The sequence below is a fragment of the Lagenorhynchus albirostris genome, chromosome 1 (genome assembly GCF_949774975.1).
Source record: "Lagenorhynchus albirostris chromosome 1, mLagAlb1.1, whole genome shotgun sequence".
Lineage (NCBI taxonomy): Eukaryota > Metazoa > Chordata > Mammalia > Artiodactyla > Delphinidae > Lagenorhynchus > Lagenorhynchus albirostris.
This window is the reverse complement of record NC_083095.1, coordinates 119,119,548-119,126,016: the sequence shown is the minus strand read 5'-3', so window position 1 is coordinate 119,126,016 and position 6,469 is coordinate 119,119,548.

Genomic DNA, 6,469 nt, shown 5'->3' with positions numbered 1-6,469 from the left:
ACTTTATTTTTCAAATATCTCACACAGTACCTCGCCCACAGTCTGTTCTCAGAAAATATCTGGTGATTATCTGAGATTTAAAAATAATTATCATGCACAAGCTACATACAAATGAAACTTTCAAAGAACTGTACTTGTCTTTCATGTCATGTCCTGGAAAACGCTCCAGTGCTTTTGACACCTTAGTTAAAAAAAAAAAAAAAAATCAAGAAAGACCAAGTTGAGCATATCATTGAGAAATGATTAAAAAAAATTGTAAAGGGGCTGACACTAGAACTCTTCATAGATATGAGTTCCAAGTACATTGCCACTTTCCTATGGGATTATTTTGTTGATGGAAAAATTTGTAGCTCATAATCAGAAACTCATTAATTCATTCATTTGTTCCAACAATAGCATTTATTGAATGCCTTCCGGGCCCACCAGGGACGTGCAGACCTATCAGACACAATCTCAGGAAACAGACTTTTTGGCCAGAATTTGAAGGTTGCTGTGAGTCAGAGCCCAGCGGCCATATGTTAGAAGCGTCTCCCCCCAGTTAAAACTGACGCTTAACATGAAACTAGCCTTGATTACATTAGAACGATCCCAAGTATTTCATGTTCTGGGAAGAAATCTGGAGAAGTGGTGTCATAATGTTTTCATGTTCCCTGACAAGTCATTCAGTAGCCCTGTCCAAGATCATTTAAAATAGCATGGAAATAATCGGAAGTGATGTCCCTCTGTGGAAAACACTTGGAGGATGCCTGTCAGCAAATAATGCTTTAAACTCTACGTTTAATTTAGGCCTGTGGTTAGGTTCCTTATAAGAATTTATGTGTTGAAAAAATGTCATCTCAGGAAAAGTTAATATGAATCTAATTTAGGAAACAATGAAAGTTTCATATAAAATAATGATTATTGATCCTGAGGTTTTACTATCTGTTCTGCTTTGTAATCAAATACACAAAGTTAACATCTCTCCCTCCCTACCATTAGCTTGCTTTGCCAGTGAATCATCATGCTTTGCATCTACTAAAGACCAACAGTCTTAAATAGTGTCACTTAGTCATATCTGATCATCATAATTTTATAAGGCAATCCTCTATAAATGTTGAGTGATGTAACCATTGTATTGTTTATGCAGTTTCTTTTCCACAGGACCTGAGCATTTACTTTTTAGCCTTAGTTACACGCAAAAGGATTGTGATGATTTTATAGAAATTATTGATTTTTATTGCCTTGAAATCTTAAGGGAGGTAACAGATCTTTGCAATAAAACATTTCAGGCAGAATCATGGTATGGTTATTAATTAAATTTAATTCTTTGTTTTTTCGGTAGTGTTTGAAAGAGAAAAAAATCTTGTTTCCAAAGAATACAAACTCTGTGTTATTGCAGAGTGACTTTCAAACGTTCAGAAAATATTTTTGAAATGGAGTACATAAATCATCAGTTGCTATGAAGATATATTCATAGTGTATAGTGTACATAACCTTTGATCTTAAAGAGTGTGGCTTGATGGAGTGCAAAAACTTCTAAAGTGAAAAATTATCTTAACTATTGGAGTCCCCTGAGTTCATAAAACCAAATACATGAAGAGTTGGTAGTATGTGGATGGCTAAATAAACTTGCTGTTCATAGTGTTCATCAGTATATTTTATACTGCTCATATAGTTATAAAAGTCTAGTCGTGGTTCAGAAACCATTCCAATCCAGTGACTTGGATATCAACAGATACTAATGTTTTCAGGTTTATTGTCTGACTTTGAAGGCTTAATTTTTTTTTTTTTGAAATATGGGCATTCTTTTTCCAATTTTACAGGTGAGAAAACTGAGGCTCAAGGAATATAAGTAACTTGTCACCAGTTACACAACCACTAGGTATTAGAACTGGGATAGTAAGACAAATTTTCCAACTCCAATTCTAGTGCTCTTTCCAGCATACATGCTGCTTTCAAAGAAGCATTCGTTTATTCAACAAGTATTTATCCAGCATGTAGCGTATACCAGGCAATGTGCTCAGCCTTCATGTTACAAGAGGTACAAAAGCGAATCCCTGCCTCTTGGAGTGTAAAGTCCAGTGAAGAAGACGGAAAAGAGAACAAATGATTACAAAAAACAAAACCGGGCTTCCCTGGTGGCGCAGTGGTTGAGAGTCCGCCTGCCAATGCAGGGGACATGGGTTCGTGCCCCTGTCCGGGAAGATCCCACATGCCGCGGAGCGGCTGAGCCCGTGAGCCATGGCCGCTGAGCCTGCACGTCCGGAGGCTGTGCTCCGCGACGGGAGGGGCCACAGCAGTCAGAGGCCCGCGTACTGCAAAAAAAATAAAATAAAATAAAAAACAAAACCAAAACAGTGTGAAGAATCAGGCTTACAGAAAGGGAAGAACAGGATGCCAGTGGGAGCCCAAAGCTCATCTGATGGAGGCTAGCAGTTTGGACAAGACATCCTCAAGCCTGTGACATTTAAACTGAAACTGTAGGATGGCAAGATAGATAGATAGATAGATAGATAGATAGATAGATAGATAGATGGTAGAGTTTATTCACATTATTGGCATTGTGTATTTGCATATTTGCCTACTCACCAAAATTTATTTATAACCCCCAAATCTATACTTGCTGCCATTAACATTACTCAGCCATGAAAAGAATGAAATAATGCCATTTGCAGCAACATGAATGGACCTAGAGAATATTATACTTAGTGAAGTAAGTCAGACAAAGACAGATACTTTATGATATCACTTATGTGTGGAATCTAAGTAAAACAAATGAAACTATATACAAAACATAAACAGACTCACAGACATAGTAAACAAACTTTCCCAACAGGGAATGGGAGGGGAATGGGAGTATGGGATTAACAGAAACTACTATACATAAAATAGGTAAGCAACAAGTATTTACTGTATAGCACAGGGAACTATATTCAAGACCTTGTAATAATCTATAATGGAAAAATAATCCGAAATAATATATAACTGAATCACTTTGCTATACACCTGAAACTAACACAGTATTGTAAATCAACTATAATGTAAATCAATTGTACTTCAACTATAAAAAAAATTACTGGCTGCCTTTCTCATACTTAGGCAAGCGCAAAGCATCCTGACACACATGTTCCCAGCTGAGGTTGGTTGAGGCAGCGTTCTGCCTTCTTGTTTCAGCTTTCATACTGTAAACAAGTGTCCTTTCCACAGTCTATTTAGTGCCACATTTTTCTAATTTGTGTGCTTTTTGTTGGTAATATTGCTGTTTAAAGTAGCCCCCGAGCATAGTGCTAAAGTGCTGGCTAGTGTTCCTAAGTGTGATGTGCCTTACAGAGAAAGTACGTGTTAGATAAGCTTTGTTCATTGCTGTTGGCTGTCGGTTAAGTGTTTGGTATGTTTGTTTGTTTGTTTTGGCTGCGTTGGGTCTTCGTTCCCATTACTAGATATTTACCCAAGTAAAATAAAAACTTATGTTCTGGGCTTCCCTGGTGGCGAAGTGGTTGAGAGTCCGCCTGCCGATGCAGGGTACACGGGTTCTTGCCCCGGTCCGGGAAGATCCCACATGCCGCGGAGTGGCTGGGCCCGTGAGCCATGGCCGCTGAGCCTGCACATCCGGAGCCTGTGCTCCACAACGGGAGAGGCCACAACAGTGAGAGGCCCGCGTACCGCAAAAACAAAACAAAACAAAACAAAACAAAACAAAAAAACATAACTGATGTTCACACAAAAAACCTGTACATGAATGTTCATAGCCGCTTGGTTTGTGATTGCTGAGGAATGGAAACAACCTAAATGTCCTTCAATCAGGGAATGAGTAAACTGCAGACTGGAATACTACTGAACTACAGAAAGTAACAAATTATTGGTTTGCTCTTGGAGTGTATCTGAAATGCATTGTGCTAAGTAAAGAAACCAGAGTCAAAGGGCTACATTAATATATTTTTCCATTTAAATGATATTCTTTAAAGGCTAAACTATAGGGATAGAAGAGACAAATCTGTGGTTACCAGGGTTTGGAGAAGGCGAATAAGTTGGCTACAGAAGGACACAAAAGAATTTGGGAGGAGAGGGAGATGGAACTCTCATATCTTGATTGTGTTGGTCATTATGAAATTAAAAACCTTTGTTAAAATTCACAGACCTGTTCACTAAGAAGAGTGAGTTTTGCTGTATGTAAATTATAGTTTGATAGGAAATGAAAAACAACTGAGGTCTGAAGGATGAATCAAAATACAATTCCTCTAGTTTGCCACAGTAACATCAGAAAATACTATTAAAACGTATTTTACTACAGTTCTCGATAAAACACTGTTAGTGTAAAATAAACACTATGTAGTAATTTATGTTACACCATAATTGAGCAGTGGATACAATGAACATAAAAAACATGTTTTCTTTTCTGCTGTTTTGTAGTGCTTAAATTTATTGTGGTTCTTACTGGTTTACAGGAAGTATTTTCTTACTGGTTTTTGACAAGTGGTGAAATCTGCAAACTATACTATAACTCTGATATTCAGTATATGCATTACTCATAAGAGAACAAAACTTTCCTTTGACTTGAATTACCCAGTGAAATGGCATATCGTCCCTGGGATAATAGAGAAAATACGAAAAGAGAAAAAATATATCACTTACCTTGCTTATATATGATTACTTAATGATAGGCAGCTGTCAGACATGGACGGTTTAGCTGCTCACATCCTTGGAAGCAGGAAGACCTACCACATGACCTCTCTGAGTGTCTTGCAATTCTGATATGTCCTTTTAAAAATTTTTCCTTGTTTACCATGGCTCTGCCACATTATCTCTGTTATATTTCAAGGAGCAAATATGTGGTAAAGTAAAAAAAATTACTTTATATTTTACTTAAGATGTGTTGTCAAAACATCTTGAGGCTACGTATGTACTATGTCTTTGTATAAATAACGAGGCCATGCATGACTATAGTCACTTAAAAAATGTAGACAATGATTTATTCAAAGTGTATTGAAAATTAAGTAGCTCTGCTTATTATACTATGGAAGCCATTTATTGGGTGATTAAAATAGGTGAAAGAGATGCTATATTATATGACATGTTGCAAAAACTATTTATGAAAAGAGCAGCCGTGATACAATTTGAAAAAGTAAAAACAGTAACTATCTCTATCTTGTGCTTTTCCTGTAGAAGAGGATGAAGTATAAAATTATTTTTTGTGTTTCTAACAGACTTGTTACTTTGTTTGGAGTCTTTAAGAAACACCAGCTTTGGCTTTTGTAAGTTGTTAGTTTCCTTCTAGTCCTATGTCACATTCTATTGCCAGTATTTAGAGTTGTGTATTCCAAAAGTGCAAATAATTCCCCTCAAGAGTTAATGTGTAGCAAGTGTTTATTAAATGGACAAATGACAACATTGTCTTCAAACAGGATAATTACAATGGTGTACAGTATGTTTCTTCATTAGTAGGTAATTAAATAATTTACTAAATTGTGTAATAATTCATAATGACACATGCTAACCCCGCTGAATTATGAGAGCTAGTGATAAAAGAATTTCTTGCACGCATGCCTAAATTTTATTAGAGTAGTCAACTTCGATTCCTGAAGAAGTCAGCTTGCCTTTTTCAAAATACTGAGTAGTGCACAATTCAAGGAAATTTCAGAAAGTGTTTGAGAGTCATCACGTAGCTGTTAAGGGTGCATACCCTAGATTCAGTTCACCTGGGTTTTCCTTATGGTTCCTTGTGTTCTTGGACAAGTTAATTTATCTGTGCATCAGTTTCCTTACCTACAAAAGAGAGTTTTGAGTGAATTCAGTGTTAAAAAGTACCTGCCACAGAGTAAGTTCCAAGGAATTGTGAAGCAATAGGTGAGGTAAAAGCAGGAACAGCAGCAGTGTGATATAAGTATTGGAAAGCCATTTTGATTTCAGAAAATCATCTTTGTGGAACACAGGGTTTAACTGGAGTACTCAAAATCTCATGTGAATTTTGGAGCCTCTGAATGGAATGCCTAATTTAATGAACCTCCATCTTACAAAATGTAGGAATCGTTTTTTTAATTCAAGAGAAAAGTATTGATTTTTAAATGTGAATCTAATATATTTAGAAGAAATTAACATTTTTTATGAAAACAGAAAGACACACCCAAGTCTGTTCTTGTTTCAGTCCTCACAGCATATTTCCTCAGCGCAGGACTGGACATAAATAATAAGTGTACTTCTGAGGGCAGAGAATAGACTTCTGACCCAACATTGTCGGCCCAGTGAATTCCATCCTATGAGCTGGAGCTTAAATGTGAGCCTCAAAACCATTATTGACATGTGGTACAACTGTCTGAAATGTCAATAGTTATAAAATGAGTATCATAATGCATAATAATTGATTACTTTGCTTGACTGAACAGAAGCATATTTTCTCTGTGAAAGCAAAATAATGCCAACATTTTCTCCTGGGATGCTCCTAGCTGCGAGACTCAGATTTCCCAGTGAAGCCCACGTTACGCTGTGGTCCTTG